Genomic DNA, 26,601 nt, shown 5'->3' with positions numbered 1-26,601 from the left:
AGAGGAGCCTGGCAGGCTACAGTCCACGGGGTCGCAAAGAGTCAGACACGCCTGAGCAGCTAAACCACAGACTGCGTAACTGAGAGTGCTAAAGTAATAAGTACCCGATGGTGGAAGGTCTCCTGAGTCAGTAAGGGGCCGGTACCATGCGGCTTGGGGCACGGGTCCGTCCTGCCTCTGCACATCCGTGTCTTTTATCATTTTCATTGCAGAGGGGCCCTGACTTATCCAGAGTCTCTGGGAACCCAGTCAATAGTCATACAAAGACATTGTTCCCTGCACTGGAGTGCCCTTATTTCTCCAGGAGCCCACAGCCCCCAGCAAGGCCAGGCTCCGGGGCCGTGCTGAGCCCCTCGGGCCAGCCATCATGGGGACGGGGGGCACAGGAAGCCGGTCAGGGGAGCAGAGGCAGCCGCAGGTCCACTGGACTGTCACAGCACAAGTGCCTAGTGGCATTGGGGGCACCAAGCCAGGACCTCAGTGTCCAGACCTTTGGAGGACCTTGTCACCTGACAAGGGGCCTGGCAGAGCTGGGCTGCCCTCTTAGGAGGTGGAACGAGAAGCCCAGGAGATGGACAAGGGCTCTTCTGAGTCAGATGTCCCTCTGTGGCAAGGCAGAGCTTAAGGCCAGGCCCCCTGGCTCATGCGGGACTCGCTCCGCTGTCACCTCTGTCTCAGAAGTCATCCAAAACATTGGGACGCACCTGCCATGTTCTGGGTCTTGGGGTAACCAGGGTGACGAGGTGAGGTCCCTGTTCCATGGGGCCTCAGAATAATGACAGCTAAGGTGGGGGAACGCCCTTGAAGCCAGTAAATGTTAGTGCTTACAGGGTGCACAGAGGATGCTGACCCCATGGATGGCAAACTCAAATGTCCCTAGGGCAAGACCGGTGCCAGGCTGCGTGAAGGTCGGGGGGAGGGGGGGAACAGAGAGGAGCGCTGGGGACCACGGTGTCTCTAAGGGAACGTAGGTCTCCTTGTGGGAGGCTGAGATCTAGGAGCCAGGTATTCCCATTTTTAAGAGAATCTAGAAATCTGCACTTTTATATGTAAGTTTCCTAATTTAAAAATTTATTTGTTTATCTTCTGGCTGTGTTGGGTCTTCTCTGCCGCCTGCAGGTGTTCCCTAGTTGCGGCGAGCAGGGGCTGCTCTCTAGTTGCTGTCCGCGGGCTTCTCGGGGCGGTGACAGCTCTTGTTCCGGAGCATGCGCTCTGAAGCTCCGCTCTGTAGTGGTAGTGCGCGGCTGAGTTGCCGGCGGCAGGTGAGATCTTCCCGGACTACGGATTGAACCTGTGTCCCCTGCATCGTGAGACGGATTCTCAACCACTGGACCACCAGGGAAGCCCTAAGTTTGCTAATTTTTAAAACTGTCTCCACGCCAACAACAAAGTCGTCCTCAGACTGGATGCAGCCTTTGCCCACTGCCCCACTGCTCAGTGGTGGTTGGATGGCATCACTGACACAATGGACGTGAGTCTGAGCAAACTGGGAGACAGGGAAGGACGGGAACCCTGGTGTGCTGCAGTGCGTGGGGTCGCAGAGTGGGACACAGCTGAGATATTGGACAACAACACTGCTCATGTAGCACGGAGAAGGAAAGGATTTTTCTGAGGTTACACAGCAAGGTAGTGGCTGAACCAGCTCTTGAACCCAAGTCTCCTGATCCAAGTGGGAGACCTCATGGGCCTGCTTCACCTTACCTGCAGAGTCCCTTCTCTCTACTGGATGTGGTACGATATTTTAGCTTTGGGCACAATCCACTTAGGGTGAGAAATATAGCCTTCCTGAAATTTCTGTAAGAAACAAATTGGGAAATAGACAGCAAGCCATGTTAGATCTTCTGGTACCTTCCGAAGAGTGGTCTGCAATTTTAATCCTGAAGTTGTATTTGACATGGAGCCACTTTGGCTCCTTCTTGCCAGAATAGAGGGGCCCGGTGCTCTTCTTTAAGGAGGCAGGGCCTGTTTTTTGTGGGGTACATGAAGGCCAAAGTTCTCCTCTGGGGGGCAGGAGTAGAGGCCAGTCTGCATGGACTGTCACACTGTATCCACAGCAGCCCCTTGGCAGTGACCTTCTCTCCCCAAGTCCAGGCCTCCAGGAACCTGTCTCTGTTAGCAGGAGCTTGGGCATCACCAGTGAGATGGGACGCGGAGGTCTGTGTGCTGGATTTGAATCCTGGCTTTGCCTCTTACCAGTTGTGTGACCTTGAACAAGTCATGTCACCTCAGTGAGCTCAGGAGTCCTCCTCTGTAAAACGGGTAAATAGTATTTACACAAAGAGTTATAGAGTAACTCCGTTCCTACCTAGGGCTGCCTCGGTGGCTCGGTGGCAAAGAATCCACCTGGAATGTGGGAGATGAGGGAGGCATGGGTTTGAACCCTGGGTCAGGCAGATCCCCTGGAGAAGGAAATGGAAACCCTATCCAGTATTCTTGCCTAGGAAATCCCGCGGACAGAGGAGCCTGGTGGGCTACAGTCCATGGGGTTGCAAAGAGTCGGACGGGACTGAGCCATCGAACATGCACATTCCTACCTAATTGCTATAGGTAGGAAAGATGGACTTCTCACTTAGCTATGGATAGTAATATTAATCACAACAAATAAACACGGAGTTCAACTGAATTAGAAACAGAAAATTTGGGGCAACAACAGATTTGGCAAATACTTTCCCCTTCTCATTTATACCTAGGTTAATTTTGTTGACTTTTAACAAATATTTATATAGCCTTTACTAAATAGCAAGCTCTACGCTAAGCACTTTACCAATATTGACTCATTTAGTGGTTGGAACCACTCTCGGAGGCAGATACTACTTTAGAGATTTCCAGGGGAGAAAACTGAGACACAAAGAGTAAGTAACCTGCTCCAGGATGTGCAGCTGATGGGTGGCGGGGCTGGGCTGCAGAACTGATCCGTGTGGGGTAGGGGCTGTGTGCACCGCTATGAGCTTCCACTTTCCTGCTAACTGACCATCTCAGAGGAAGAAACTGTTCTTCCTGTACCTGAGGAAGATGAAAGACTTGCCTTCGGAGACTGAATTCCTTCTCCAGGTGGCTCAGTGGTAAAGAACCTGCCTGCCAATGCAGAAGATGCGGATTTGATCCCTGGGTCAGGAACATTCCACAGAGAAGGAAAAGGCAATCCAGTCCAGTACTCTTGCCTGGGAGATCCCCTGGACAGAGGAGCCTGGTGGGCTACAGTCCATGGGGCCGCAGCGTCGGACACGACTTAGTGACTGAGCACGCATGTAGGAGACAAAGGACCTGGGATCAAATCCCTGCTCTGCCTCCTGCCCAGCTGTGTGACATCAAGCAAGTGACTCCGCTCCCCTGAGCATCACTTTCCTCATCTCTAGACTGGGCTAATATCACCACCTGTCTCTCAGTTGGAGGGAAGTAGAGTCAGCCATCGATGTGAATGTGCTTTATAAAGTCTTAAATGCAGCATTTGTATTCGAAGAAGTTAATTAGTCAGGATCATGAAGCTGGTTTTCACTAAAAAGTATCCAGCCCTTAAGTACTGCCCTCCTTTGTCTATGAGGATCCTGTGAAGTGCATGACTGCGTGTGTGCATGCTCCGTCTTTCAGTTGTGTCCAACTCTTTGCGGGCACCTGGACCAGGCTCCTCTGTCCATGGGATTTGCCAGGCAAGAATACTGGAGTGGATTGCCTTTTCCAGCTCCATGGGATCTTCCCGACCCAAGATTCTATACCACTGTGCTACCTGGGAAATCCCATTTTCACATCTTTTGTTGGGAAGTCCAGATCGTATGAAACCAGCAGGCAAAGAGCAGTGCCTGCCTCCTACCAGGGCGAGTGGTCATTCTATCCTGGGGGTGTGGCGTGTCCCTCAGGCCTGTCCTCTGGCCCTGCTTGGACTCTTTGCTCTGGAATTCGGGTGTGTTGACAATCAGCGCTAAGAGGCTCAGCCCTCCCTCAATGCACAGCATCGATACCCATGTAGGTCATAAGAGGATTTCTGCCTTTGCGTTGCTTGGCAATATTTTGTTTGAATGAATTTATGCCAGGGATTAATATAGTTTGTGAGCTGAACTGCTTACTTGGCAGGAAGGCGGAAATGAACAGGGTTTTAAGAAACCTGATGTAGAAACAGTTTCTAGAATGAGGGCTTGTAGATGAAGCTTAGGGGTGCAGGTGGACCCCAGAGGGAAGCGTCCGTGGTTTTCATCCACGCTGGGCCATGTCCCCACTGTGAGACTCTGCACATGCAACCAAAGCTAACCATCTCTTCTCAGAATAACCATCGCTGAGTGGTGAGACTGCGCAACGCCTGGCAGGCAGCACGTGCTCCACAAATGACGGGTCAGTCCTGGGGGAGTGGGCTGCACTCCCCCAGCCCCTGAAGGGCCTGGGCCGCGGGATCTCACGCATCACAGACTCCACGTTACTTTTGAAATTCCTGTACTGACCACACTTGATTTGTAACCTCCCAAATCAGTACAAGTGGTGCTTTTGCGGTCATTGGCAGAAATGTGAGGAATGGCCAAAATTTTGAGTCACCCAGTGCGCAAGTTCCCAGCTGAATCTGAGTGGGGTGTCACTCTGCTTTTGTGTTTTAGCTGTCACATGTCAACCAGTGTGCTTCCTTGTGGTCTACTTGTGGCCACGCTTTTCATGTTTTTGCACTTTTTCTGGGTGATTTTGCTGGTTTAAATGACCCTCAAGTGCAGTGTTGAAGTCCATTGTGTTTAAGCCAGGAAGGCTGTGCTGGGTCTTATGGAGAAAACACATATGTCAGACAGGCTTTGTTCAGATGTGAGTTATGGTGCTGTGGGCTATGAGTCCAATGTTGATTAATCAACAGGAGGTACTAATAAGATGCATATATAGAAACACACATAAATCAAGGTTATGTGTGGATCAGTTGATGAAAATGTTGTCAACTGAAGCTCACAGGAACCCGTTTCTGTATTTTCCCTGGGAGTAGTGGTTCACTGTTCAGCATTTGTAAAGATTTTATAGAACATAACTACCACTAATGACAAGGATCAACTGTCTATCGGTAGTTATTGTCATCATGATTGTTTTTATTCTTCAGAAGGGAGTCAAAAGAGATTGGGCTTGGAGTTCTCCCAACTTGACAGCAGTTGTGAGGATCAAATGTGATAAAGGCTGTGAAGAGCGGTTGTAAACTGTCAGGTCTTCACATAGGCATTGTAAATGGCATCACTTGATTGCATGGGCATTCTACTCCAGGGAAGTCCTCCTGCACTGAGGACACTGGGGAGGTCCTGCCTTCATCCAAAGGGCTGAGACTGAGCTCCGGGGCCTTAATAAATCACATTGAAAGGTGACAGGATATACCAGTGGACCTCACATTCACTACTTCCTGCGTATTAGCCAGAGTCCCTTGGAGAGCAAGGAGATCAAACCAGTCAGTCCTAAATGAAATCAGCCCTGAATGTTTATTGGAAGGACTGATGCTGAAGCTCCAATACTTTGGCCACCTGATGTGAAGAATTGACTCATTGGAAAAGACCCTGATGCTGGGAAAGATTGAAGGCAGGAGGAGAAGGGGGACAACAGAGGATGAGATGACTGGATGGCATCACTGACTCAATGGACATGAATTTGAGCAAACTCAGGGAGATAGTGGAGGACAGAGGAGCCTGGTGTGCTGCAGTCCTTGGGGTCACAAAGAGTCAGGCACAACTGAGTGACTGAGTGTAGGTCATGTCTAAGAAAAGCTAAATCTGACTGAAGGATGCTGTTCCTACTGGCAGTGTTGGTCATGCTCGGGGAGGCTTTGGCCTCAGATAGGTCTGCAGGGGTGGGGTGGGGGGTTAGGTCATAAGATGCTGAGATAGCAGGACTCATTTGACTCACAACCCCTCACCCACTTTACACATGAGAAAAGAAAGGGCCAGCAAAGGGAACAAATTCATCCAAGGTGAAAGTCGCTCAGTCGTGTCCGACTCTCTGTGACCCCATGGACTATAGAGTCCATGGGATTCTCCAGGCCAGAATGCTGGAGTGAGTAGCCTTTCCCTTCTCCAGGGTATCTTCCCAACCCAGGGATCAAACCCAGGTCTCCCGCATGGCAGGCGAATTCTTTACCAGCTGAGCCACCAGGGAAGCCCAAATTCATCCAAGGTCATAGACTAAAACAACATGAGAACCTGAGATTCTGGGCTCCCTGGGCAGGGTCACTCAATTTTGCCTCGAAGTCTTACTGGTGAAATGGGGACAGAGAAAGGGTCTTTGTTTCTACCAGTCTGTCATGGTATCTGAAATTGCACCATAAATTCTTTTGTCTTAGAGAAATTTCTGCTAGTTCTCTAACAATGGATACCGTTGGATGGATTAAGTAGGGAGGGAGAGTGTAAGTCATCAGCCATGGAATTAATTCATTAATTTCTCCATCCATCCCCTTCTCTCCCATCTATCCACTTTTCTGATTCTTCAACTGTTCCATCCAGCCACCCACTGAACTTTCTACCCATCCATCTGCCATCCACCCATCTGTCCCTCTGACCACATTCTCACTGAACACCAGTTCTGCGCCTGGCTGTGGGGTAAAGAGATGAATGCAGCTCAGGTCCAGCCTCTTCAGGGCCCCAGTTCCCTGGTGGCAACAGGTCTCTGAGGGCACATTTCCCCTGCCTGGCGAGGACCACACACTCAGGGAGATCTTCATAGCCTGGCTGCACAAGGAAGAGATGGCCCAGAGAAAGGCCCTGAGTTCTTCGTCTCAACCCTTGCAGTTAACTGGCCGTGTGCCCGGGGAGGGCCGCTGCCCTCTGGACCTAGTATTCCCACCTGCAATGTGGGCAGGTTGGACTCCATGAGCGTTGCCCAGACTCCAGTCATTCACCTGCCCCCGCCTCACCTGTACATGAGATCACTTGTCCTGAAAAGCACTCTGTCTTTTTATTCAAAGGAACTCACTTTTTAAAAAAACCAAAATGAAACCTTGTTGTTTAGTTGCTAAGTCATGTCCAATTCTTTGCAACCCCATGGACTGCAGTGTGCCAAGCTTCCCTGTCCTTTACTATCTCCTGGAGTTTGCTCAAACTCATGTGCATTGAATCAGTGACGCTACCCAACTATCTCATCCTCTGTTGCCCCCTTCTCATCATGCCCTCAGTCTTTCCCAGCATCAGGGACTCATTGGAACAGACCCTCATGCTGGCAAATGAAACCTTATTGCCCCCCATAAATGGGGAAAAATGGTACAGCTGTTATAAATAGAAAGTAACCATAAAGATACTTTTAAAAAAAAGGCAAACTGCTAGTTAGATTCGAGGTGGACATTGCTTCCCACTGGTGGAGGCCTGCAGGTCTGGTTAGGAAAGAGCTTAGAGGGAGGTTGGGCAGGTGTTAGAGGTGAGACAGGACTACGCGGAGACTGTGTACAGACTAGTTTTCCCCACAGTGTGCCTGGATAGCACGGGGTGGTGGTGGGGAGGGGTCAGCCCTGGAGGGTCCGTGGGTGTGGGCATCACTCCTCACAGAGGCGCTTCCCTCTCTCTCTCCTGTGCCCTCTGAATGTACCCCGGGCCTGCCCCCTCCCCAGCCACTCACACTACCTCTGCAAGCCTCCCAGAAGCCAAGGGTCAGGAAGCCGTGAGCCGGATTCTGTAACTCAAGCCAGGGGGTGTCTGCTGCAAATCCTGATGCAGGAGAGAAACCAATATGGAAATCTGAAGCCGTGCCATCCGCGAGCCCAACGGCATCAGGTGCTGCCTGTCGCTCGGAGAGGACCCTGGCCCGTTCTCATCTCACCTGCAGCCACCAGACTCCTCCATCCCATCTCCTCCAACCCCACCCTGCCTTGACCCAGGGATCCCAAAGCCCATGACCACCCCCAGGGTGAAGCCTTCCTGAATCTCCCTGTGGCATTAGCAGGTCTGATCAGAGAAAAATGTCTCTTAGCTACTCTAAGGCCTGAAGTGTGCCCACTCTTCTCACCCCTGGAAGCCAGGCAGCCTGGGAGAGCCAGGAGACCCAGGTTTGGGGTGCGCTGTGCTCCCACGGCTCCCTACGCTGCCTCACCTCTGAAATTCTGGGGGCTGTGGTGCCTCCCGCAGCCACGGACTTCAAGGGTATTATTTACTTGAAAAAATGCTCTGTTTTGGATTCAGATTTCAGGAGGATATTTGAAATGCTGAACCTGCTGCCAGCTCTGTTGAAGACACAGGAAAGCCCACTTTTTCCTCTGGCCTTGGCTCCCGCCTGGGGCACTGGAGGAGGGGTCATCTTCGTAGCACCCAGCCCCCACTGCCCAGATCTGAACAGCGAAGCCAGAAAAACAGAGAAGGGGAAAAAATGTTAAAGAAAAAAAAAGAAAGTCTGGGCTTTGTCTTAGTAAGTGCTTTTTTCTCTCTGGTTAATAATTATGTTCTCTCACGCAGGCCTTATCATTCATTCATTCATTTGTTCGTTCCAGCAGGCTGGTGTGTGACTGACAAGCACCTGTAGGTTATTTATAGCTTCTGTCCCTCTTGGTACACACCCCTTGTAAAATATTTTAAACATCACCCCTGTACCCAGACATATTTATTGAACACACACTGTGTGTTTCAGGCACTGAGCTCGTCAAGCCCCGGAACACATTGGTGTCCAAACGTGGTCACTCTCTCAGAGCTTATGGTCCTCTGCTGGAGGAGATACACCCGTGGTCGCCGGGCAGGACTGGCTGTGGCAGACACCCAGACGTGGCACCTGCCACGGGAACTGGAGGAGGGCGCCCTCCTGTCTTGGCCAGAAATGCAGCCGAGACATTTTGGAGCAATCACCCAGAGGGTGAAATTCCACACCTCAGACTCTTATTGAATCCCCTTATTGACAGAACTGAGGGTACCTGAGAGCTCTTTGAGGCCAGCATTCCCAAAGTGGGTTCTGAGAAATGCTAGTTTTGTAGGTGTTAATAGACATTCAAAATAATCAATATACCCTTGTGACATACTTGTGGGTAGCCTACCGTGGGCCCCCAAAAATGTCTAGATTTGTGGGCGATTTGACCACTCTGCTTTTTCTTCTCATCCCTTGGAAAAGAGTCCTATTTATACTTCATCTCTTTCCATCCTCCTTCCAGCTCAAATAGGATCAACTCCACAGGTACAGTTTGAGTGGGCACGTAACCCAGCATTATACCAGGAAAGGGCTTCCCTGGTGACTCAGTGGTAAAGAATCCACCTGCCAATGCAGGAGACCTCGGTTCAATCCCTGGATCTGGAAGATCTGCTGGAGAAGGAAATGGCAACCCACTCCAGTATTCTTCCCTGGGAAATCCCATGGACAGAGGAGCCTGGTGGGTTACAGTCCATGAGGTTGCAAAAGAGTCAGACACGACATAGCGACTAAACAACAGCAACTAGACATTGCTCCTTAAAAAGTCTGAAAGTCAAAAGTTAGTTTGGTAAATGCTGCATTAAGCAAAGCTAAGTCAGTCTGTGTTGCAGGACTTATCAGAGCCTCATGTGTTCATCAGTTTGTGAAATATACCAGGGTGGCAGGGGCTAAAGGGAGCGTCTCAAAAGGCTGGTGCTTCCCTAGAGTTTATTCAGGGGGACTCTATTCTAGTCCAACCCCTTGGTCACAGATAAGGAAACCGAGGCCCAGAGAGTGGCTGTTGTTCACTTGCTAAGTTGTTTCCAACTCTGCGACCCCATGGACTATAGAACACCAGACTCTCTGTCTCCACTGTCTCCTGGAGTTTGCTCAAACCCATGTCCATCGAGTCGGTGATGCCATCCAACCATCTCATCCTCTGTCACCCCCTTCTCCTGTCTTCAATCTTTCCCAGCATCAGGGTCTTTTCTAATGAGTCAGTTCTTCACATCAGGTGGCCAGAGTATTGGAGCTTCAGCATTAGTCCTTCCAATGAATATTCAGGACTGATTTCCTTTAGGATTGACTGGTTTGATCTCCTTGCTATCCAAGGGACTCTGAAGAGTCCTCTCTAGCACCACAGTTGGAAAGCCTTCATTCTTCAGCACTGTCCTTCTTTATGGTCCAACTCTCACATCTGTACATGATGACTGGAAGAACCTGGCTCTCGGCCAACATCTCACAGGGAGCAGAGGACCAAGCTGGGACCAGAATCCAGTACTCCTTCCCTGCCAGCAGGCTGTATAGGGCATTTGGTTTGGGCTTTGACTGCTGGTGCCATGTGAAAAGCGTGGAATCCACGTGGGCTGAAGCAATCCTGGGGAGATTCCTGGAAGAGGCAGGATATGTATTAGAAAAGCTGAGGCCCCTGCGAGCCAACGCTTTGTGACTTTATTGGCCATACAGTGGTGTCACTGAGAACCAGGTATACTCTAGAACCTCATCGATGCCCACTTTGCTGAAAAGGGACTTCAGGATGGGGATGGGTGGGAACCTGAGGAGATAGTAATCTCCCTGAGCTCACAAAAACATGGAAACACTTGGAAGCCTGTTTTCCAGGTCCCCTCTTCCAGGAAGCCCTTCCCCCACCCTGATTGCTGCCTCTATCAAAGTGATGCCCTCACCCTGAGTTCTCATTCTGGATGTTTTATAGTGTCGTTTTACCCTTCATCTTTATTGTGAGTTTTGTTCTTAGCCAGTGTGAGATCCACACTAGTTTGTAAGCAGTTTGAGAGCAGAGCTACTGGTTCATTCTTTGTTATTGTTAATGCTTATCAAGAATTCAGCACTGCCAGGCACACGTGCGCCAGCCCTCCATATATCCCCCTGCATCCTCTCCTTTTATCTCCATCGCGGCTCTCTCCAGTGGCTATTTCTGTTCCCATGTTATGGAAGAGAAAACTGAGGCATGGGAGGTAGAAGTGACTTGCTCGAGAACATGGGCAAGTAAGTGACAAAGTGGAGATTTGAACCCAGGCCTTCATTTCTCCTTATGGCCTGGCTTGTAAAATTGGATGGAATTGGGTTGTGCGTAATCCCACAGGCAGGCGTCCCAGGTGGCTCAGTGGTAAAGAATCCGCCTGCAGTGCAGGAGACACGGGTTTGATCCCTGATCTGGGGGAGGAAATGGCAACCCACTCTAGTATTCTTGCCTGGGAAACCCCATGGACAGAGGAGCCTGGTGGGATATAGTCTATGGGAGTTTCAAAGGAGTCAGACATGACTGGGCAACTAAACAGCAGTCCCACAGGCATCCTGCTCTCTGGGGCCAGTGACCTGAGGTTGGGGGTTGGGACCACCCCCGCCCACCCACGGACCATGCTCTGAGCTCAGCGCTGTCTCTGCTGGTTCACTGTAAGAGTATCTGGGATGCGAGGCGTGGTCACCTGCAGTGTAGGAGGGCAGGAGTCTTGACTGACCGTAGGCCTGGCCTTCAGGCCTCCACACCCTCTGCCCCCGTGCCCGGACCTGCCCCAGGCCTTGTGTACCTGGTCTCACTCATCCTCACGTCTCTGCAGCACTTCCTAGGCTGGGAATCTGGCCGTTTTCCCACCAGTCACCCCTCCTGCCCTTTCACCTTTACTTATGGACAAGAAAACGTGGATGCAGGGTTCATGGCTGTGTCTGTGTGGACAAAATGTTAACATTGGTGATATCCAAGTGCCACCGTCCCTGCCGGCCTGCCTGGGCCGGGGGCTGGGGTCTCCTTTCTTCCGTGATTAAAGATTCACCAGCGAGGACAGGTTGCTCATCAGTCTTTCATCCTCACAGTCCCTGTTGGAGAAGACAGGGCACCGCTCATGAGCAGTCCTGGCTGCCCACTCATAAGTCCAGCCTGGGCCCTGGCCACCGTGTGCATGAGTTCAAGGCCTGGAGTAGGGAGCAGGTGGACCCAGCCCAGCCTGGGGAGGCCCCTAGAACATCACGGAAGGACACTTGTCATGACTGGTGACTGATTCTGCTTTCTGCCTCACATGGGCTGAATATCAGGGAGAGGCCCAAAGAGGCTCAGAAAATGAGTGTGTGGAACTAAATAGTCAGGAACCAGGTGAACAACCCATAGCTAGGGGCTTCCCAGGTGGCTCAGTGGTAAAGAATCTGCCTGCAATGCAGGAGATGTGGGTTTGATCCCTGGGTTGGGAAGATCCCCTGGAGAGGAATTGGTAACCAACTCCAGTATTCTAGCCTGGGAAATTCAATGGACAGAGGATCTTGGTGGGCTACAATCGATGGGAGTCGCAAAGAGTTGGACATGACTTAGCGACTAACAACAGCAAATCCTGTCTAGTTAAAACTATGGGGTATATATGCTAGAAAGTTGTTAAGCGAGCAGGAAAAAGAAATGGTAATTATGTGATATGATGCAGGTATTAGCTAATGCTACAGTGATCATCACTTTGCAGTATGTCTATCTAATGACAGGTGCACCTTAAACTTACATGTTATACATCAATTATATCTCAGTAAAGCTGGAAATATATATACCCTCTGCATTCTAACCAAAGTTAGAAAAAGTTAAACTCCCAACACCAACAAAACATTTCCTGGGATGATGTGTTTGAGGCCCTCGGTAAGGGGCCAGCTTGGGAAAAACATCCTAGTTGGCAACTCTCATTTTTAATATTATTGTCATCGATGTTGTTGCCCCGGCAACAGACCTCACCCGATGTGCTGGTCTAAGGCACGGCAGATAACTCCTCTGGAGCTCATCTTCCTCTTCTGTCGCAATACTGCAGTACCTGCCTCACAGATTTGGGATGAGGAGAGGATGAACTGGGATCCCTTGATGTTGGTGTTCACTAGTAAAATCGTTATCGAGGAAACAGCCTGACACCAGTCTCCTGACTCGGCCGGGCCCTCGTGTGTCCCAGACTGGGAGGCAGGGACAGCCTGGCAGGACAACTGGACACGGGCTCTGCCGCCTTCTGGCTGTGACCAGGGCAGCCCTCCCAGCTCTCCTGGCCTCAGTCTCTCCCTCTGTATGGAGCAGGCGATCTCCCAGGTCCCTTCTGGCTGCTCTGGCTTCCACGAAACTGCAGGTGGCTACCCCTTGCGAGGCACGTGCTTTTCCCACAAGTGGTTTGGGGAGGGGGGTCTGTGTCAGCCTCGTGCCAGTGGATCCCCTGCAGCTCTGCACCCCAATCTCTGGGATCCCTGGGCTGTCTTTCCGGGAAGAGCACAGCCTGGCTCTGTAGGGAGGGGAATTTGATGGTGTCCAGTGAAAGAGGACAGGTTGGGGTGGCGATGGGAGCCCAGGGCCCTGAACTTGTTGGTGGATGTAGCTCCAGGTGCGAGGGGACAGGGGGGCAGCTAGAGGAGGGGCGGAAAATTCAGGCAAGGCCAAGTGAGCAGAATAGAGAGGCTCTGACACAATTAGGGACAGCTAATAGCTGTTGGGATGGAACTGAGCTTCTGACACCTTGAAGGACCTGGTCAGCCTTGGCTTAGGTATGGATCCAGTTTGTGAACAGGGCAGGGGAGTGGGAGGCAGGGCCGCTGCGCTGGACTCTGCCATTCACCCCTGGAGACCTGCTGGCCGCCCTTCTCCCCTGCTGTGCTGGGAGGAGACCCAGAGGGCTGCATCCATTCAGCACCTGCCCCCGACTCCCAGCTTCCTGTTGGCTCTGCCAGTGGGGAACCCTGGCAAGCCCCAGAGTGAGGGGCAGGGAGCTGTTGAAGTATTCAGTCTTCCAGCTGTCCCCTGGGGATCCCCTAGGGCTGGCTGCGTGCCTTGCCCAGAGGTGACAGCTCCCATCAGGGGTCTTTCCTTGCAGTCCATTCTGTGCCTAGGTCTGGAAACTATTTCTTCCTCCCACCTGCTTCCAGATGAGGGATGGTAGTGATGAACGTTTTCCTCCCGCCAGGGGAACTGTACCACTGCTGCTCAAAACTTTGTCAAGAGGTCCTTTATGAGCCTCTCAAGACCCTGCCTCCTACAGCTCCCCAGAGCTGCAGAGCAAGGTACAGGATAGGGATCCTGGGGAGGGGGCAGCAGGACCCCTGACCCCAACTTCACCTGGAATCTGATTCCATCTTCTCACCTTGATTACTCCAAGGGATGGGCCTGGGATCTCCCCCCTGCCCCCATCACCTGTCCCAGAATTCTGTCTGTGTGTCTGGAGCAGAGAAGGGAAAGATCAGGTAGGGAGCCCGGCAGAGCCAAGAGGACAGCCCCGCTCGACCCCAGCCCATCACTTTCCTATCCACACGTAGCCCAGAGGTGCAGCTCTCCTGGGAGGAGTCAGAAAGATAGGCTTTTACATGCAGTCCCTCAGCTTCTGGGCTCCCCCGGTGGCTCAGCAGTAAAGAATCTGCCTGCAATGCTAGAGACTCAGGGTAGGCAGGTTTGATCCCTGGGTCAGGAAGATCCCCTTGAGAAGGAAATGGCAACCCGCTCCAGTATTTGTGCCTGGGAAATCCCATGGACAGAGGCACTTCCTGGGCTACTGGGCTGGGGGTGGCAAAGAGTCAGGCACGAGTGAGCACTCACCGTTATCATCCACCATCCTTGGCTTCTAAATACTGGGATCAGTTCAAACATGAAATTTTAAGCAAATACTAAATTTCAAACAGTCAGCTTCAGATCCCTGGCCACTGGTCTGGAGCCCAGAAAACACAGACCCCTCTGACAGGCTTTTCTGATCTTTGCTTGTAGGCTTCCCGCACCTGGAGTGTGGACTGAGGACGGCCCAGGAGACAGGTGAGTGTGAGACTGAGACCCCTGGTTCACCTGGGGTGCTCTGCATCCCGTTTACACTTCAGCGCCATCAGTAGCCCCATTAGGAAACCCCTGGGTTGCAAACCACTTGTCTGTACAGTCAGCCACCCGCGGGCCTCCCTAGCCCCTCCTGACACCGACACTTCACTCCTTGACCCCTGAGTACCTGCGGGTGGCGGGGGAGGAAAAGGAAGCAAGAAGCAGAAGGGAAGCTGCGGTTTGGACACACATCCCGCGGCTGTGACTTTCCCCTTACGTCCGGCAGGGCCTGCGTGTTGCCGCCTTACCTCGCCGTGACGTTCCACCAAAACAGAGGGGCGCTTGGGCTAGCCCGTGTCCTTTTGAGATAAAGACCCATGTTCCTGGGCGGGTTACACAGCTCTCATTTCAGTCATTCACACTTCAGTATCTTTTAACGCCATTGGATTATTTTTCAGTTATTATGTGACTGAGGTCAGCCACACCGAGGGGGTATTATTGACTCGGGGACTTGAGAAAGGGGAGCCCTGCGGGGAGGGCCTTGGCTCAGCCTCCGTGGGGCCTGGAATGGAACAAGGGCCTGGAAGCCCACAGAGGACGTTCCTGGAGCTTCATGACTGTCCATTCGTTTACAGACGTTAGGAAACACAGCCCCTTTGCCTGGGGGGCTGCCTGGGAGTTCTGTCAATGGCCATGGGCTGCCACTTCACTCGCAGCCTTGGAGCAATCAGAGAAATTGTCCTTCCACGGGGTGGGTGTGTGCAGGGCTCAGTGGAATCAGCAGTCACGCCAGGGAATTTGGGGCTTCCCAGGTGGCTCAGTGGTAAACAATCCGCCGGCCAATGCAGGAGATGCAGGTTTGATCCCTGGGTCAGGAAGATACCCCCGTAGTAGGAAATGGCAACCCACTCCAGTGTTCTTGCCTTAGAGAATCCCACGGACAGAGAAGCCTGGCAGGCTACAGTCCAAGGGGTCACACAGAGTCAGACACAACTGAACGACTGAGCACCTACGCACACCAGGGCATTTGATAGGAGACAGCCGTCTCCACCAAAACCCCTCCCCGCTGGCCTGCCACAGTGCCCACATTGCCACCACCTGCGTCACCCCCGGGAAAGGATGAGGAAGGCTTGAAAGCTTCTGACCAAATGTCATCCATAGGTTAGTTAGGAGAGAATACGCGATTTGGATTTTCTGTGTTCTCCGAGTTTCACATAGTAAGTGTGTATTACTGCATTATTTTTACTCTGCTATCTGGAGTGGTCTAGTAAGCCTTGGGCATGTATGTCCATTGTAGAACCTCTCTGATCAGATTAGCCTCAGCAGATGGCAGGGTTTGAGGAGCTAGGACATGGGCAGGTAAGTTTAGATGGAGAAGTAAAAGGCGGTAGTGGGGAAGGATTAAAGATCTGTCAAAGCTGGACATGGTCTGCTTTTGTTTTTTCTTTATTGGAAGGAGGATGGCAGACTTAAAAAAAAAACTTTTTATTTTATTTTGGCATGTAGCCAATTAACAATGTGATAGTTTCAAGTGGACAGCAGAGGGACTCAGCCATAGGGCTACATGTATCCATTCTCCCCCATAACCCCTTCCCGCCCAGGCTTCCACAAAACATTGAGCAGAATTCCCTGTGCTATACAGCAGGTCCTTGTAGATTATCCATTTTAAATATAGCAGTGTGTACATGTCCATCCCAAACTCCCTGACTATCCGTTCCTCCATCCTCCCTGCTGGCAGCCGTAAGTTGGTTCTCTAGTCCGTGAGTGTGCTTCTGTTTTGTAAATAAGTTCATTTGTATCATTTCTTTTTTCGATTCTGCATATAAGGGATGTCCTAGGATATTTCTTCTTCTCTATTTGACTTAATTCAGTCAGTATAACAATTTCTAGGTTCATCCATTTTGCTACAAGTGGCATCATTTCATCCTTTTCAATGGCTGAGTAATAGTCCATTGTATATATGTACCACATCTTCTTTATCCATTCCTCTGTCAGGGGACATTTAGGTTGCTTCCATGTCTTGAATATTTATTTCAAATAGGCATGATCTGGCTGCTGCTGTGGAGTGAATGGATGGCTGGGAGCTGGGGGGACAGTGGGACAGTTGGGAGGCTGATGCAGTCATCCTGGTAGCCTGGACTTGACGGTGGCCATGGGGAAGTAAACAGAAGCGAATGACAGTCAAGATGTGGGTAGAAAGGAGGAGAGTCACGAGTGAGTACACTTTTGCAATTTAGGCAAAGGCAGATAGTAGGACACTTGCAGAGGTATTTGGAAATGCCTTTGCCAAACCTCACCCCACACTGAGCTCCGATAGTCCAACTGCCAGCCACTCAGAGGGCCTCTGACTCACAGTGGCCCCGGCAAGTCGGCCAACAGGGACCTCAGTATCTGGGGACAGGGGAGACCACCTGCCTGGGGTCCCATGTCAGGGCCCAGGCTGGGCTCCAAGACTGTGCCCAGGATTTCAGAGTTGCTGAAGGGATGATCAAATGAGAAAATTTGTCCCCATGAAGCATGACAACTTTGTTTAGCATTTTCCTCTAACTCAGCAAAATCTCTTCCTTCAGCATCTTTCCTGACAGAGAAAAAACTGGCCATTATTCCTAGAGATCCACTCGGTACTGACTTTATTTCTTTTTCAAAAACTGTTTATTTATTTTTTAGCGCGCTGGATCTTCGTTGCTGTGAGCTTGTCTCCAGTTGCGGCAAGTGGGGCCTACTCTCCAGCTGCAGTGTGAAGCCTCTCATTGAGGCGGCTTCTCTTGCCGTGGAGCGTGGGCTCCAGGGCACGTGGGCTTCAGTAGCTGTGGCTCCTGGGCTCTGGGGCATAGACTCAGTAGTTGTGGTGCATGGGCTTAGTTGCTCCGTGGCACGTAGGATCCTCCTGGGACAGGGATGCAGCCCACGCTCCCCACATTGGCAGGTGGGCTCTTCACCACTGGGCCACCGGGGCAGTCCCTGACTTTGCTTCTTGCCTGAATGTCCTGGTGGGTGTTAGCACAGGAGTGGACTGAGTAGCAGCTGATGGTCCTGCTTCTGCCCGCCTCTCACGGGACCCTCACAGCGACTCTGGGACACAGGCCAGGAGGCATTGTCAGCATCCTTCCCATCACACAGATAACAAAACTGAGGCTCAGAGGAGGATGGCCCTCACCCAGAGCGACACAACTTGGAAATGGGAAAAATAAGACCCGGGTCGGGAAATTCCACGTTCTGTGAATTTTTCCCAGTTGTCTCTTTTGCCTTTAACCTCTCAGTAACTTCTAGAGTAAATGACCTGGCACATTTTGCTTTCAGAGCGTCTGTTGGTTACCTACTAAGAAAACATTTCTTTTCCTTTCACTCAAACTGCTTGAACTGTATGGCCCTCTTGCACTTCTTTCCACATCCCTGTGAATACATCTTTAGAAAACCAGTGGCAAAGCGAAGATTCAATGAGACACCATGTCATTGGTACAATACCCTTCCCAGAGTCTGACCAGCTTTCTTGGTGGCACCTGTTTATTCATTCATTTGACAGTCATTTGTTGAGTCGAGTGCTGGGAGAACAGCAGCAAGCAGATCAGGTGTGGCCCCTGCGCTCAAGAGCTGCCGTTCCATTAAGGGAGCAGGACAGTGAACAACAAAACAAAACCCCATCTCTCCGGCTGTCCAGGCTACAGACAAGAGTGAAGCCAGGGAGAGGAGGTGGGGAAGGGAGGAGGGGAGGCAGTTTTATAGAAGGTAATCAGGGAAGGCTTCTTGGAGGAGGTGGCCTTTCAGATTGAATGTAAGGAATGAGCACATTCCAGGTCAAAGGGAAAAGCAGAAGTCTTGAGGCAGGCCAAAGCTAATCTGGGGACATGGAGAAGCTAGTGTGGCCAAAGGGACAGAGCAGGGGAACATGAGGTGGCTGTGATGTCAGGGAGGGAAGTGAGGGCCATATGGCAAAGACTCTGCTTTAACGCCAGGGTGGACGGGGGTAGGCATGCAAGGTTTCAAACCGGCTTGCATGGCCAACTTTCAGCCCCCAGTTGCTGTGTGGAGAGTAGGCAGCCAGAGGCAAGGGGAAAGCAGGGAGATAGGGAGGAGGCTTCAGTGGCGGCCATAATTTCAGGTGAGAGGTGCTGGGGCTGGACCCAGTCAGGGCAGTGGTGGTGGGGAGAAGTGGCCATGTACTGAACAGATGTGAAGGTTGAGCTCATGGGACTCAGTCTGTCATTGGATGTGGGGGATGAGGGAAGGAGAGGAATCTTGGGTGACTCTGGGTAGGGAGAGCACCGTCATTCTGACACTGCTGGAGTGCTGATCTTCAAACCTGGCACTAACCACCCAGAGTTAGCACAGACCCGCCAGACAGAGAACACCGTTCCCAATGAGAGCATCCCCACCTCAGACGCCAGCCACCATACTTCTACTGGGCTGGCTACAAATCTGGGGGTTCCTGCAACCCTTCTGGCTTGATGACTCACTAGGATGACTCACAGAACTTGGGGAAATGCTATACTTACAACTGCAGTCTTATTATAAAGGCTACAGGTCAAGACCAGCCGAATGGAGAGATACATACAGCAGTTATGATTAAACTGCATCTCTATCCCTCCCCTCCCTGGAGGCGGGGCTGGCTCAAGCCCCACCCCTCTGCTTCCCTGATTGGTCTTTCCGGTGACCAGCTCCCATCCTGACTCATTAGCATAAACTCAGGTGTGATCCCAGGGGCTCAGAACAACCGAGACACCTCTGTCTCTTGGGAAATCCCAAGAATTGAGAGGCTTCTTCCCAGGAACCAGGGACGAAAGCAGTTTAATTTTTTATTAAACAACAGGCTGGATAATGATGCCATTTACTGAGACCAGGAGAAGGAGGGAGGCCAGGGGTGGGGGCTGGAAATAGTAGGTTTGGTGGGGGAATAAAGGGTAGTGCTTTGAGCACGTCAACTTTAAGATGCTAATCAGACATCCAAGTGGAGGTGGGGAGGAGGCAGTTGGATCTATGAGTCTGGAGCTGGGGGAGAGATCAGTATATAGATCATACTTCAAGCAGTAGGACTGGATGGATTAAATCAGGAAGTGAGTGTCCTTAGGGAGAAAAAAAGAGCCAAGGGTTGTGCTTCGGGAGCACAGTTTGGGAAGCGAGGAGCCAGCCCAGGAGACAGAGGAGCAGTGGGCTGAGAGGCCCCTGCCTGGCCCCCAGCCACCCCACATGCTCTCCCATGGTGGGGGTGTGTCTCTGCTCACAACCTTCTCATCCCTCATCTATGACATGGGGACAGTGGGCTCTGCCCACCCCTGTCAGGGTGCACAATCACGACGTAACCTGTAGGGGGAAGGCACTTCCCAGAAACGCCCTGTGGAAACCAGGAGCCATTACCCTCATTCAGGAGTGGATGGGAACCCCTGTCCTAACAGACAGATGGTGCAATCAGGAGACTGCCGTCTGAGGTGGGATCTGGCAGCGGTTTGATTCTGAAACACCTCAGATCTGCAGAGGCACACCTGGGAGCCTCAGGTCCTGGCCCCCCACCCATGAAATGGGCACATCCTGGCTGAGTGGGCTCATGCCACCTGTTGAGAGAGACAGCCCAAGGACCCCAGCTGGGTAGGATACACCCTGATAACTTCTGTGGTCATCAGGGGCTCTTCCGTCCGTACCTCTGACAGTGTATGCGGCTCTGCTGGGCTCGACAGACGCATGGCGCATCCCAGCCAGCAGGGCCCTCCCCACACCGCCCATTTCACAGAGGAGTGGGCTAAAGCTGGGAGAGATTGGACCAAGCTTCCCTCTGGCAGGTGGTAATATCTCCTGCCTAAATCTTCCTATGTAAGGGAAGGGAGGGAGGGAAAGAGGCGATGGGGAGAGGGATGAGGCCCAGGGTGCTGTGCGGGTTCGGGAGGGTGGAGGCTCACCTTGGCTTTCAAGAAGAAGGGAACTAGGAAACCTGACTCCATCAGACACTTGGAGAGCAAGTGAGTCTTAGAACATTCTCAGTCTGGACCCTGTCAAGCCGGCTGCTTTACCTGGAAGTCTGTGACTACACCCTTTGATTCTCCTTGTGCAGCGAGCGTGCTGGTGGTTTGGTCTCAGGTTGTATGGAAAGAAGCACCTAGAATGAGACAAGCACTCAGTGATGTGGGGTGGAGGGCATGACCTCCCGCCACGCCCATGCACATGTGACTTGGAAAGGACGCAAGACTGTGGGCCAGGGGCCTGGGTTTGAAAACGTCTGGGATCTAGAAGCAGATGATGAATGAGTCTGGGGGTCGCTGGCCCGTCCTGCTTTTGCCCAACCTCCACGGGGAGCCGCAGGGCCAGTTCTTGAAAAGCCAGCACCCTTTCAACTCTCCCAGGGGCTCTGTGCTGCCTTCCAGAAACCCTGACTCTCAAACTTCCTTGGCTGGTTCTTGGGCTGCAGGCCATATTTCTGGAGCTTTTTCTGGAGTTTCCTTCCTTGATTCTCATCTCCACACGCCTCTGGGGAGATCTGAGGTGGGGCAGTCAGGAGGTGCCGAGCCGGGAGCTCTGTGTGAGCTGTCTTGCTGCAGACTTGTGCCGCTTCACAGGCAGGCGAACTGAGGCCCAGAGAGGCTGAAGGGCTTGCCTGGATGATCCAGCCGACAAGCAGGCGAGCAGGATGGGAAGCCGGGCCCACGGGACCCAGAGCCTGGGTCCGGAGTCTGCCTGCTGCTCCCCACGTGCACACCCTCAACTGAGTCTCTGAGGCTGGTCCCTCAGTTGGCTTGGCTGTTGCTTTCTCACTCCCCTCTGTCATCTTTGTAACGTCCTAGGGGCCTGCTCTCCTCAAAGGCAGTTCATGTCGGACCCCGTTTTGGGACTCCCTCGCTGAGAAGATCCCCAAAGTCCTGGAAAAGCCCCCAAATTGGGCCACTTTGAGAATAACCAAAGAGAATGAGAGGGCTTCCGGACTCTAGACACCAGAACTGATTGGTCAGGGATCAGCTGGAAGGAAGGCTCATGCCTTTGGTTGCCAGAAATGTGATCATCAGGTCTTCAAGGCCACAGTCTGGATTAGTGGGCCAAAAAAATGATGATGATAGATAGATAGATAGATAGATAGATAGATAGATAGATAGATGCATCAATAGATAGATGGAAGAAACACAAGAAGAATGAATTGGGCATGGGAGAAGCGGAGGAACAGTGTGTGGTCCAGGAGGGTAGACCTGTGTTGTGTCCACAGGGAGGGAGCGGTGACATCAGGAGCAGCTCCGGACGCAAAGGGAGGGAGCTCAGTTGGTTGAGGGGTGATCAGCACTAGGCAGTCATTCAGTGTCTGACCAAACAGCCCACCCACCCGGGTGGAGAGCGGAGGCACTGCAGTGACCCCGCGTGTTCACTTCATCAGCTCTGAGTCATCCAAAGATGCATAAATTACAACTGGGTTCTGCTGTACCTTATGTTTACCGTGTGGATTAGTTAATTCCCATTAAAGCCAACCCAGAAACCCGGCAGGCAAGGGAGCTGGCCCTTAGTAGGTTAACCTTCATTTATCTGGTGTCCCCCTGCCACCTCTGCATGGACTGTCAGGGGCCTTCCTGCACCCTAGCCAGTGTCATTTCTGTATTGGCAAATGGCGTTCCGTCCAGGTCCCCGCCAATGGCCTTTTCTTAGATGGTTGCCTTTAATTTTCTTTCTTTTTACGCACACTTGCAGAGTCCCTGGCTTCAGCCAGGCGCGCCGAGGAGGGTTGTAGTAGCAGGACTGATCGATGCCGGAGGGCTCCTTGCGGTTGCCAGAGCCGCAGTCCTGGGTGGGGGTGGCTGCAGGCTCTGCAGCAGCGGCCGCCTGCCTCTGCTGCTGGCAGCCAGAGCTCTGGACAGGTCTGCACCCTGCAGACCCCTCCGGCCTGGAGCCCGGGGCACTGGAGAGAGGCCCACACCTCTGGCAGAGCTGGCCCAGGACATTCTCAGAGGGGTAAGTGAGGGGCTGCGAGTGCCGTGGACCCTTGGAGGCTGGGAAGGAGCCATGGGCTCTGGGACTTGTAGAAAAGCAAAGCTGATAAAGCCATTGCTGTGGAGACTGGAGGAGGAGACAGCTCAAGAGCCCGTTCCTGGTGATTCCGTGAAGCGGCAGCAGTGCCTGGCTCTGCTCAAACTTGAAGTGGCCTGGAATTCTGGGGCAGGAAGGTTGCCCTTGATTCACGGCCAAAGCAAGGCGGTCATAGGACTTCCCCAGAGGACCTTAGGTCCTTCCCTCATTCTTTGCCAGATGTTAACTGAAGGCCGTGTACATGCCAAGCTCCCTGCGGGGCACCAGGGTGTTTAAGGAGGACAAGAATGAGGCCTCTACCTAGAAATGCCGCTAGACCTGCCAGGAGGATGGTTGCTGAAGTAACTGTACTGCATGTGGTGGATAATAGGAAAGAGTCTGTCCAGGGGAGGAAGAGGTCAACTAAACTTCAGGGTACTAGAGAAGATTTTACAGGGCAGGGGTCATTTGGATTGGGTCCTGAAGGATGAATAGGAGTCCTTTGAGGGACAAAAGACAGCCATGATGATATGAGTGAGTGCAAAGAGGTCTGAACATACAAAACTATAATAGGTGGTAACAAGCTTGGCAGGCTTGAGCAGGCACTGCAGAAAGTAAGCAGAGAAGACTGACAGGGCCGCATCCTGAAAGGCCTCAAATGCGAGGTGAAGGAGTTTGGACTTGATCCTGCAGGCAGGTGAGAGATGAAGTTTTTAAAGCAGTGATGTGATATGGTTTTGCATCTTAGAAGACTCAGTGTGGCTACTGTATAGACAGGGTGAGGAGAGACACAGGAAGATCCCCAAGGAGACAGCTGTGTCCTCAAACTCTTAGAGGCCAGTGCTCTAGACCAAGGTCACTGGGAAGTGAGGGTCAGGGGACAGCTTTGCTGTTTGTTTTCTGAGTTTGAGTCGCAAGACAGGTTGGAAAGTGAACGATAAAAGAAAAGGAAGAGGCTGGGGTGATTTCATACTGGACCAAGGGGATGGGCTGGGTGATGGGCCCTCTCGATGAGAGAGGGAATGAAGGAGGAGAACCAGGTAGCAGAGGGTTGGCGGGGGGGGGGGGGGGCGCACAGGAAGGACAAGTAATGAGCTCGAATGTGGCCTCGAGCCTCGAGCCGAGGTGCTGGGGGACATGGCTTTAAGATGGTGGCACCCAAAACACCCTCACCCCCTTATCCCCGCGGGCTCCACGGTGAAGCCTCCAGAGATGCTGAGTCAAAGCCAGATTTATGACCCCACGCCCTGAGATTCCTGGTCCTCCAGAATCGTCTGGAAGATTCCCAAATATGAATGGGATGCTGCTAACCAGGTTGTCGGTGTAGAGCTGGGGCTGGAAATTAGGGCTTTAGAGAGACTTGCCTGCTGGCTACCTGCCCAGAGACCCTCGGCAGGGTGGCAGAGGGGTGAAGGAGGGGTGACTAGGGTCTGACTGGTCAAGAATTACTCTGGCTCCCCACTCATCCCCTCCTGGGATCCTGCTTGACTTTGGAAAAGATCTTGGGGTTAGGATAAATAGAAACAGAGATTAGGGAATATAAATAAATAGAATGAATAATAGAAACAGGAAATGCAGATAGTTTCTGAGGTGGGAGGCGGCATTGCTGGAGATCTGGGGGTGCCTGGCTTTACGGGGAGTTACTGGGACAGACCACTGTGTCGTATTGAACTCTTGTGCTGGCCTTTCCCCTTTTCACGCATATTCTCTCTTCACACATGGGGATCAGAGAGGTGAAGCAACCGGCCAGTGTCACACAGCCAGTCCGTGGCAGAGCTGGGTTCCTGCCCAAGCCTGGCCCACCTGGGAGCAGGGCTTCTCCTCCCCCTCCACCCCTGCCATGCCAATGGCGCACCTTGGTCTCCGGGTAAAGTTGAGAAAGATAGAACATTTGCCAACAGTGTGGGATTCATCCTTGGATAACCAAATTAAGTGTTTTTGTTTATAGACTGGTTGCGAGCAGCTAAGGGGTGTGTGTGTGTGTGTGTGTGTGTGTGTGTGTGTGTGTGTGTGTGTGTTGTGTGTATAGACACACTGTCACATTACGTATTATTGAGCACCTACTATGTGCCAGTAATACGTAAGTATATTTGGGCTTCCCAGCTGGCTCAGCAGGTAAAGAATCCACCTGCAAGGCAGGAGGCACAGGTTCAATCCCAGGGTCTGAAAGATCCCCTGGAGGAGGAAATGGCACCCCACTCCAGTATTCCTTGCCGGGAACTCCCGTGGACAGAAGAGCCCATGTCGTGAGGAAACACTCACTGGCTTCGCAGAGACCCACATACCTGCCCCAGACTCGTGCTTCAGTACATGCTCACCCCCCACACACACATCCACCCTGGGAGCTAACTCAGGAGAGGGCCCTGACCCCTCCGCCTGATGTGTTAGCCAGAGGCTTTGAACTGCAGCCCATCTCGTTTCACCCCAGAGCGCGGCACAGGACCTCAGTCCCGCTCCCGTCTCCACCCCACCCGTCATGAGCCAGGGCCAGAGCTGCTGGGCTTGATGACATGGGTGCAGCTTTGCCGGGGCCTCTACTGAGAGTCCTCACTGCCCTGCCCGCTAAACACGCCCCTGGACCCTTGGTATGCGTTGTCTCCGCTCACGTTTACTCCAGCCCTGGAGGTGGGTCCAGTTATTACCCCATCTTACAGGCGAGGAAACTGAGGCTCAGCGAGATGGGGCCTCTTACCCAGGGTCTCACACAGCTCACAAGTAGCAGACCTGAACCTGGAACCCCTCGTTGAAAACAACAAGCCCAAAGCAGGTGCTGCTCAGGGCAACCCCGATGCCTGGAGCCTCCATGAATGGTGGAGTCCTCGGGCTTTTCCTATAACTTCCTGACAATTTGAGGCCTCCTGGGACATGGGGCACTTCTCTCCTGATGCCTCAGGCCTGGTTCCCAGTACCATCGTCCAGTTTCCTGCCAGCCTGGCCTCTCTGGGCAGTGATGTGTCAGGTGGGAAGAAGGAAGGACTTTGAGCCTCACAGAGTGGTGAGGAGGCCCCGCTCGTGGGCGGTGAACAGGCTGCTTTGCAGACAGACACCCCGCCCCACCCCTGCCTCAGAGTCCTAGCCATTACATGCAGATAACAATAGCACCCACATTGGATTTTATTCAGTGTTAAATGAGATAGCACATAAAGTGCTTAACCTAGAGCCCAGCACGGGGTGGTACTATTGTTTCATTATTGTTGGCATCTGTTCATTTACCTCTCAGTGATTTCGTGTGGGCCAATTTGATGGGGGAGTAAGTGTGTTAAGCTCTAGACACATGGGGACAGGCTTATATTCCAGTGGGAGAAGTGGAAGTATTAATGAATAAAGGTACTTTGGGGCAAAAGATGCTTGGAAGGGGGTCTGAACGGGGTGCAGGGGGGGACACAGAAAGATACATGATGTCAAGAAGCGAGGAGAGCCCTGCAGTGAAGCTTCCCAAGAGGTGGATGTTTTCCCATCAGAGTGAGGAAGGGCATTCCAGGAGGAAGAACCAGTAGAGGCCAGAGTTTAGGGCAGGAAGAGTGAGATGCACGGGAGAAAGTGTGCCTGGAGCAGGTCCTGGAGCCACGGGGTCGGAGCACGTGATCTGGGTGAGAGAAGCAGGCGAGGGTAAGACGGTATGAGTGGTGGGGACTGTGGCCAACGCGAGGGTGCTTGACGTCTCTAAAGGGGAAGTGGGGCTCAGCTCCAGGCAATAGTTGCTACGAATGAGAGCTGGCCCCGTGTCGCTAGGTCTGCTAAGTTTTCAAGAGATGCCAGGTTTTTATGTGAAGTTTCCTGACTTTGAAACATTAAGCCAACAAGGGGGAAGTCAAACAAAATATACCCGGGGACCACCAGTTGGCAGCCTCTGGTTCAGGCCCCGAGCGTAAGGTGGTTATGGGTGTTGGCACCAGAGGAAGTGGGACTGTGGGTTCTATACTCTGTGCTGCGCTGCGTTGGGGCCAGGACCTGGCACATGGACAGTGGCTCGTCAACCCTTGTTCTGCGGATGAGTCGGGGAGTTTGGGCTTTATCTGGAAGGTTAGGGGAGGCTGAGGTTTGAGGCAGGAGAGTGAGGTGATGGGATGGGTATTTATGGC

The 26,601-nt window shown here is 52.3% G+C and overlaps 1 protein-coding gene across 10 annotated transcripts in view; it reads left to right on the top strand.

The window, feature by feature from the left end:
• ATP2B2 (ATPase plasma membrane Ca2+ transporting 2) overlaps nucleotides 1-26,601 on the top strand; it is a 363,500-nt gene that overhangs the window by 63,151 nt on the left and 273,748 nt on the right. For 9 of the 10 annotated variants that reach the window (XM_043886410.1, XM_043886420.1, XM_043886417.1 and 6 more), the window contains exon 2: nucleotides 14,510-14,554. The exons of the other annotated variant lie outside the window; for it this stretch is intronic. The gene's annotated coding sequence lies outside the window, so the exon portion shown is untranslated. The remainder of the gene's footprint in view (nucleotides 1-14,509; nucleotides 14,555-26,601) is intronic. 10 annotated transcript variants of the gene reach the window in all.

This window comes from Cervus elaphus, chromosome 24 (assembly GCF_910594005.1).
Source record: "Cervus elaphus chromosome 24, mCerEla1.1, whole genome shotgun sequence".
Lineage (NCBI taxonomy): Eukaryota > Metazoa > Chordata > Mammalia > Artiodactyla > Cervidae > Cervus > Cervus elaphus.
This window is presented reverse-complemented; position numbering and strand designations above follow the sequence as displayed.